Here is a 9,477-nt window from a genome sequence, read left to right as displayed (position 1 = left end):
CCTTTTTTATTCAGTCACCACCCTGGAAGAAATTTTGAACAAAGTCAAACCTCATGCAATTTTATAGCTTTTTAAGAAAAAAAGATTTTAAATACCTTATATAGAGTCCGTTAGGCATTTCTCACCATGAAAACAGCCATAGAAGCTGGCATGGTGTTAAAACACAAACAAACAAACAAACAAACAAAGTATCAGGTCTCCATGCTTCTTCGAGAAGCAGGTCACAAGCACAGATCTTTTTGTAGCTAAGTGCGTGCTTTACTTTTTTGAAGTTTGAAGCTGTCGTGCAGCGCTGTTAAACAGTTTTTTTTGTCTGTTTGTTTTTTTTTTTACCATATACTGGTGTAATGGCAAAACAAAAAAGCATTCATCTTATCATAAAGAGATTGCGAGTTTGAATCCCAACAATGCCCGAGCTTGTGGAGAGAACGTTTTAAAAGGGCACATTTCTTGTCGGGTTGCCAGTACTCCTAAGAATGGATAAGCTTTTCTTTATCCAGTTTGGGTTTGATATATTATCTAGTTTAAATGTAGCAATAGATTGAGATGACTTGTGGTCAACATTCATTCTGGCAACCCTCGTTTCTGCATGAACATCTCCTCCACAAGTGCACACGTGCTTTTTAATGGTCCTGTTTGGTTTGCCATTAAGAAATCCAGATATTTACTCAACATGGGGGTGTAAATTTGAATTAGAACAGATTTCATTGTTATTTTTACTGTGGAGATGACATCGCCTTGCATCCCCCTTAGCTCGAGCACAGTATTATATTTAGATATGAAGTGTAAATAAAAGGACACACTTGTTTATGAATAAGTTGCCGGGAATCACATGATTGCTGAAAACCGTGTCATACAGCGTGCCTGAATACAGCGTGTTTATGAATTGATATTTTTACAGTGATGTACAGCGATATTTTTCCACCCCATAGCTCTGCCCCTGCAGTTACCAGCTGGACCTCTTCCTAGGGATAATTGGAAAGATTGGATTCATCCCTTGAAACGCAGAAACCAGGCATGTGTTGGCCTTAATGAATCACTTTAAACCCTGGTGAGAAATCTCTGACAAAATCGTTCCTATTATCAGCCTTTTAATTAGCATCCTTCTAGAAAATTAATAAATGCAGCAATAATTTGGCCACCAGAGCCCCATTTTGTCTGCTTGTATGTATTAGTATGTGAGAGACAGAGAAAGTGGTGGGAGTCGTAAAGCGCTCTCCCGGCTTTCGTAATGTTCTGCCAAGGTTTGCTTGAATGGAATGCCAGGCTCAACTTTGGCATCCTGTGGTTGAAGTGAAGCAAGCCTGCCCCTCCTCTCTTCACGTTCCTTCTAATTGGCTTCTCATTCCAGCATTGCTCAATTTTTATAGCTTCCTGTGCTTTGATGGTGAAACCAATGGTCAAAAAGATTGATCGATAGATTTTATTTATTGGTCCCCAGGGGTAAATAGTGAGCCGTTCTCATCAAATCTGTAACCCTTCCAGTTAAATGTCACTGAGCGAGTGATCTTAAATTCCCAGTGGGGTTCTATATGGTTGTATACTCAGCAAAAAAAGAAACGTCCCTTCTTCAGGAGACTATTTTAAAGATAAGTTTGTTAAATCCAAATAAGCTTTACAGATATTTATTAGAAAGGGTTTAAACAATGTTTTTCATGCTTGTTCACTGAAACATAAACAATGATTGCACATGCACCTGTGGAACAGTCCTTAAGACACGAACAGTTTACAGGTGGTAGGCAATTAAGGTCACAGTTACAATAACTTAGGACACTAAAGAGACTTTTCTACTGACTCTGAAAAACACCAGAAGAAAGATGTCTAGGGTTCCTGCTCACCTGCGTGAACATGCCATAAGCCTGCTGCAGGGAGGCATGAGGACTGCAGATGTGGCCAGAGCAATAAACTGCAATGTCCATAATGTAAGACGCCTAAGACAGTGCTACAGGGAGACAGGAAGTACAGCTGACCGTCCTTGCAGTGGAAAATTACATATAACTATGTCCCCCCACAGATGTGATCGAGAGCTTGCAAATGCTTTGGTGGAAGAGTGGGGTAACCTCTCACAGCAAGAACTCACAAATCTGGTGCAGTCCATGAGGATGAGATGCACTGTAGTACTTAAAGCAGCTGGAGGACACCAGATACTCACTGTTACTGTTGATATCGACCCCACTTTGTTCAGGGACTCATTATTCCATTTCTGTTCATCCAATGTCTGTGAGACTTGTTCAGTTTATGTCTCAGTTGTTGAATGTTTTTATGTTAATACAAATATGTACACATTTTAAGAAATTTGCTGGAAATAAAAGCAGTTGAATGTGAGCAGACGTTTCTTTTTTTAGCTGAGTACATTTTTAGCACATCTTTTCCAAACAATCTTCATGCTATAATCAATACCGATAATGATGTAATTCTTCACTATCTAACCCCCAACCATTGCTTACCTTAGGGGCTTCCATAGCTTAACTCAGCAGCTAACAACTGAGTCAGTTATGAGTTAAATCATAAGCATTAGACTAGGAACCAAAAGGTCTAACTAGTAGTTCTAAGGGTGCCTCTTGTTGCTCTACAAGTAACATTGTTGAAACTGTTGGGCACACTGAGGTGCTTCAACTATTTAATTTTCCCCACTTTGGATGAGATTGGCAACTGGTATTAAGCAAAGCTTGGCTGGCATAAACAGTGTGCAGTGAGTGAGTAAGGAAGCGTGAGTGCTATAGAGACTCTGATTTCTGATTCCCACTCTGACTATTGTACCACAAACTTTTGTTGCTCCAAGGAGAGCACAGACTGCTCCAGACTGGTTCCACCACACAATGGATCCCTGTTGACAGATCTGCTTGGCAGGTAAAGAAAAGGAGAAAAAAACACAACCGGAGTTTAGTCTGAAAAGCAGAAAAAAACAAAAATTATAAGGTTGGTGGGGCTGAAAGGAAGGAGAAGGAAGCAATGAATAAAAAGGGACAGGCAAAATGGAAAGGAGAGGGAAGCAAAAGATAAAAAAAAGGGACAGGGAAAAAAGAAGAGAGAAGGAAGCAAAGAATAAATAAGGGCAGGGGAAAAAGGAGAGAAGACGCAGAATAGGGAATGGGGAAATTGGTGATTGCCAGGGGACACAACAAAGAGCTCCCGTAATGCTTATGTTGAACGGGCACCAATAGTATCTGAAGGTAAAGCACTGCGAGGAGGAGGTGCAAAAAGAGAGAGAGGTGCTAAAAACGGAGGCGGCAGAAATCCGGTGAGGGCACAAACATTCTAAAAACAGAAGGGAAGGGAAAGCTTGGGGTGTGGCAATGGTGGCGGATCCCAACTCCAGGTTATGATTACAGCTAAAGAAGCACTCAGTGCCTCAGGGCTGGGCTGAATCCTAGCCTGGCTGTGTGTGTGTGGAATGATGGTAGTTTTTGTAGATGTTTGTATTGCTCACATTCATTCAATTTCCTTGATTTGACAGAGCATGGTGGCTTGTAACAATTCAAAACAGTCAAGGTGTCTGTGCTCAGTTTGTGTAGTGTGCAGAAGAGTGTCTCATGTCTTTGCTTGCTGCTACGCTCAAGTCCAGACCCTCGTTAAGTCAGATGCCGCGTTCTGTTTGAAGAGCTGAATAAAGTTTAATGCCGTAGATGAATCCTTTCATGTGGGATTACTTCTTGAATCTCCTTCAAAAACTGCCACTGTCCCTTTCTTCTCATCCTCGTTTACTGCTGCTCACTGAAGTGTTTGGGGTTTTTGCATCTTGTTCTTGAGCATAAGCTGGGCTATATAGCCAAAACACAATATAGGTCTTCTTCAGTTTCTGAACTGTTTAGCGCTAAGCTTAATTTATAATCTCCCTCCGAAGGATGGATTCTGGTTTAAAGCCCTTGTCTTGTCTATGTTGCAGAAATTCTAGCATGGTTCTTACTTATGTTAGATCACACCACTCAAGTGGAGATTTCAAAATGTCTGCACATTTTTATTACAGACTACAAACAGTTGTCATTTGAAATATGGAAAAAGTAGATAACGAAATGCAAGAGTAGTTGTATTACATATCCAAAAGCTTAGCACCTACTGTATTTCATCAGCCCACCTACACAGCATGTGCATTACGGGTGTAATGCAATGCCACCCTGTTTTGGTTTAGTGCTCTCAATATCTGTGTGTGTGTGTGTGTGTGTGTGTGTGTGTATCGGATTTAAACCCAAAGCGGGCATGGCCTAAACTGGAATGTTTTTGTTTGTTGATGTTAATTAAATATGAACCCTTCTGATATGCCCCCAGAAATACTGAAGCCCCTCCAGAAATGGCAGCACTGTCAGCATGGTGTATGAATTCTGGCTCTGGCAACATCACTCACCTTAATGAGAGATGAAAAGACACACTTATTATTTTTGTTTTTACCTAGTGAAGTATTTTGTATTGAATTTAGTTGTTTCTCTTTCCCAAAATATAAACAAACTAGTAGCATAATTTAATCCACCGAAACCCTGACCAGGCAGTTACTAAGGATGAATGAATAAACGGTAACGTTAATGAACGTGGTATTTGTTGGCCATGGCACTCACATGAACATGAAAATGATTTTTTGTTTTTGCACCTCTAGAACCTTTGTGGCAAGCTTTCTTTAGAAAGAAACATGAATAGTGCACCTCCTATTGGTATTTGTATCTGTATCTGTTTATCACACATTATCTGTTCATTCTGGATAATGTATTTGTATTCGGTTATATCTCTATGGTGCATAGACATATTTCTTATGCTAGTGTGCGTAGATATTATTCCTTATGCTTCCTTTGATATAGAAATGTTGCAATTTTTGCAGTGCTTCAATCAGTGTTGTTCTGCCAGACTTCTTTCACTCAGTAAATCTGTTTAATCATTTACAGATCATTAAATCTATCTATATTCACTCATTTAATCTATCTATATTCATAATGGCAGTGTAGTTTATATTATTTTCTCATCTTGTAAAAAGCGGAGCAGTTTATGGGGTTAAATGTGTGTATATTACATGTAATTAAAGATGAGTGTTTTGACCTTGTGGAGGTTAATAAAGCGCTGAAGTCTCTGAGCTCCAATTAAATAAATAAATAAATAAATAAACCCTTGACATTTTCACTTCATACTACATATTTCAAATGGAATAAATCTCACCCCTCCAAAAAACCTGAAACAACAGCAGCTACACAGATATGCCTATTTAAATACTCAAACACTCACTGGAAATGAAGTGTGACACAATCTTTGTCTGCCAGTTGTGGCACCTTAACTCTAAGCACCTGTTTGTGACGCTTGTCACTTTGCTGATCAAAGGCACAGCTAAACAACAGTATAAACAGGAAATAAATCCATGATGGCGGAACATAGGGCTGATGGGATATGACACCAGTCTGGCTTTGAAGAATGGCGTGCTTGCTCTCAGTCTTTCCCTCACTTTGCCGGGGCCCCACTACTTACTTCTCAAACCCCGCAATTTGAGTGCAAACATGCATGGTTGTGCATAGTTGTCCACCGCACCCTAGATTCTGCAGACTGCAGCATTGAGTGTGTGGTCAGCCATGCCTGGTCTGGGTAGTGGCCAGACGCCACCAGAATGGCGAGCGCAAACCTTTCATGTCACCCATTCTCTTCCATTCTTCTCACACTATTTAAAGATTCCTTGATTAAGGCACAAACTGTGCCATCGCTGGATTTTGTTTCTATCCAAAGCACTTACCTACTCTTTTTTTCTATTAATAGGAATGTTAGGTTTGGCAAGCTGTTGCATTCTATTAGGAAGTGCAAATAAGCATTAGTGGTTCATGCTTAGGTCCCCAGCATATATATCAGCCATTCAACAACTGTTAATCTTCATTTAGTCCTCATTCACAACTCCATGCATTTTAAATTACATTGAAATACTATTTACCTCTTATGAGGTAAATTTCTATTTGACAGGTACGTCAATGTTCCAATGATTTGCTTGCCTTTCTAGTTGTTGGGAATTATGAGGCAACAGTTGTTATTGCACCTAGTGGTCAAAAATAGGAACTACAAGTGTTAAAAGAGGCCCATTGGGGTAGAAATCATGCTGCCCAATGACCGCTCTATGAACATTTTTGTTTATGAGTGAGGAAGAAGCAGACGACAGGTCATTCAAAAACATTGATCTTCTTTTGGTTAAGCCATTCCTTTGTTGATTTGGATGTATGCTTTGGGTCACTGTCATGCTGAAAGGTGAAAATTCCTTTTCATCTTCAGCTTATTAGCAGACAAATGAAGATTTTGAACTAAAATCAACTTTTATTTGTAACTATTCATGATTCCCTCCACTTTGATCAAACCTGTAGTTCTGAGTGAAGTAAAGCAGCCCTAAGCATGATGCTGCCACCACCATGCTTCACCATGTGTATGGTGTTTTTTCGTTGATGTGTTCTTTTTTTTTAAAATTATGGAATTATTATACCTTTTGGAATTGGTCTCATCAGACCATAACACATTTTGCCATATGGTTTGTGGTGATTTAGTTTAGCTTGGATGTTTTTTTGTGAGAATGCGCTTCCGTCTAGCCTCCCTACCCCATATCCCACACATGCAGAGAGTAATCAGTACTTGTCAGATATTCCTGCAGCTCCTTTAATGTTGCCGTAGGTCTCTTGGCAGCGTCCCTGGTAAGTTTGTGTCTTGTCCTTTTTTTATATGTAAATTTTGGAGGGACAACGTTATTGGTGATGTCACTGTGGTGCTCCATTTTCTCTATTTGTTGATGATGGCATTAACGGTGTTCCATGGTACATCTAATGTTTTGGAAATTCTTTTATACCCCTCTCCTAATCAATGCCTTTCAACAAGTGAGATACCATACATGCTTTGTAAGCTCTATGTGGACCATGACTTTAGTGGTTGGATGAAGCCAAGAAGATGTGAAGAAAAATAACCCTGAAACCAGAAGAACCCTGTTGTATGAGTTATCAGGCATTTCCTATCAACAGTGTCTTGATGTGAATTAGAGAATCAGTAAGATTAGGGATGTTTGTTGCAGCCTTCCAGCTGTAAACCATTGCTCCTTGGCACAGCAAACAGTAAAGAAGGAACATGCGAATGGGATTTTAAATTGCTTACAACTTCCTTCTGATCAGGACAACAGATTTTCAGATCCTGAGGGCAGAACTAACAGAGGACAGAACACAGGGCAAGGACAGGCAGGTACTGAAAAAGTCTATCTTTATTGTATGTTGGGGGTTGTAGCTGAATGTTCACAACAGGCCCAAGCTCCTCCTTGGAGATGTTTGTCTTAGGTTCATGAAGTGAAAGAGATTAACTGTCTTGTAACAAGATCTCCATTGTTGTGGAGGCCTGTTGAAGTGTCTTGTGGCCACTCAATGCTTTTGTTTTCTCTTCCCAATATACGTACTTATGGGATTTTTGCCCATCAGCATTTCCTTTACTTTTATTGGGCCTCATTTATCAATCTTTTGGTAAATTTGTGTGTAAATAATTATATATGTCAAGTACAAACCAAAGATTTTCTGCCATATTTACAAAGGTTTAGGATCATTCTGATTTTCTTTGTATTCATGTCATTCAGGTGTGTAGATCACCCGTAATGTGCAAAGTATGTTCCTGACACAGCTAATGTGAATGTAGTAACACCCACAAAACTCCAGAAAAGTTAATAATATGTATAAGTTAATTATATGCTAAAAGTGTAGAATATGTAAAGAGTAAAATGTTTAAAAATGTTGAACAATGTTTAAAGGTTAACATGCTAAATTGCTGCTATGCTATTGGTTGCTAGGGTTTTGGTTGTTATGAACAGTTAAGCATATAAATGTTAAAAGGCTAAAGGCTATGTTAAAGTGTTAACATATATAAATGTTGCTAGTCTATTCAAGGTGGTTGCTAGGGTGTTGCTGGGTGGCTGTTATGGGGTTCCAGGTGGTTGCTCAGTTGCTTCTAGAAGGTTTCAATATTATCCCAGTTCGTTGTAATGTTGTAGCTAGTTGGTTGTTAAGGAAACTCAGCTGGTTGCTAGGGTGTTGCTAGGTGGCTGTTATGGGTTACCAGGTGGTTGCTGTAGTGTTGCTAGAAGGTTTCAAAATTATCCAGCTTGGTTGCCAGGTTGTAGCTAGTTGGTTGCTAAGGAAACTCAGCTGGTTGCTAGGGTGTTAATTGGTTGCTATCATGGTCTAGCTGGTTGCTAGGGTGTTGTTAGGTGGCAGTTATGGGGTTCCAGGTGGCCACTATGGTCTTTCTAAGTTTATATTCGATCCCAAGTGGTTGCTCGGTTGTTGCTAGGGGGTTGCTATGATATTCCAGGTAGTTGCTTTGGTCTTGCTGTCAGGTTGCTTTGATAAACTCCATAAAGAAGAAGAAGAACTGAATGTTGGCTCTTTCAAGCCGACATAATAATCTAGCTCTAAATCTTCATCATCTGAGGCATTTGTTTACGGCTTATGGCTATGCACAGACAGACCGGCCCATCCTCCATTTATACGTAGACGTTCCTTTTGTCATAATTAAATTATTAGTTTTATCTGTCTTAATTTATGGTTTTGTGTTGGCTCGCTTTCTTTATTTTTCATATTCTTTAATTAATGCCAGTAATATAAAATGGGTTTCAACCATGACTGGGTTTCACAAATATTTTTTGACGGTATTCTTTGTCCCTGATCTGGTGAACTAGCATGAGGATGTAAGCATAATAAAAAAGTATTTTAAAAAATTATGTTGTAAGCATAATAAAAAATAAGCAACTTTACTTGATAGTACATTCCATGTATAAGTGTGCAGTAATCAATGCAAGTTATATAATTTGAAGTAGAATATGAATATTTCTTCTGAATTTACAGGATTTTGATGAATACCAAATGTATTGTGCAAACGCGCGTACAAACAATTTATGCATAAATCCGTTCGTATCCAGCTTGATAGGCCCGTTGTTTTAAAAGCTCTTCATAGGCCCCTTGTTTTCACTTCTTTTTTCAACATTCTTCTGTTGTTCTTGTTCTTCTCCTTCTTCTGTGTGAGGGTAGGTATGCAGGGTTGAAGGGTTGGGGGCTGAGTGCAGGGAGAGCATACAGTCCATGTGCCGTTTTATGGTTAACCACATGTGTTTCTGGATCTCTGGGCCTCCACATTTCCCATGGAAAGCCAGTTGGGGGTAGCGTTGGCTCGGGTGGGGTAGAGGGCCTCTGGAAGGGGAGGAAAAGATGGGGTGGTGAGGGAAAGAGAGACAAACATATGGTTCTTGTTTGGAGGGCTGAGATGGAGCAGCTATGTTTTGTTCCCTGCAATGTGCAACGGAAATCTAAACATCCTCCTGGTGATTAAACAGTATGGCTGCAGAGATGCCCTAGCAAGAGAAACAACAAAATGCATACTTGCATGATGGCTACATTGACAGAGCATAACAACAAACGTTCAGAAGATCAGAGAAGTACAGAGAGTCAAACTGCTTTCCTGTGTATGCGGAAACAATCAGTGATTGTGAGTATTGTAAATATTTCTCAA

The sequence above is a fragment of the Ictalurus furcatus genome, chromosome 2 (assembly GCF_023375685.1).
Source record: "Ictalurus furcatus strain D&B chromosome 2, Billie_1.0, whole genome shotgun sequence".
NCBI classification, from domain to species: Eukaryota; Metazoa; Chordata; class Actinopteri; order Siluriformes; family Ictaluridae; genus Ictalurus; species Ictalurus furcatus.
The sequence above is the reverse complement of the archived record's forward strand: the minus strand, read 5'-3'. Positions refer to the sequence as shown.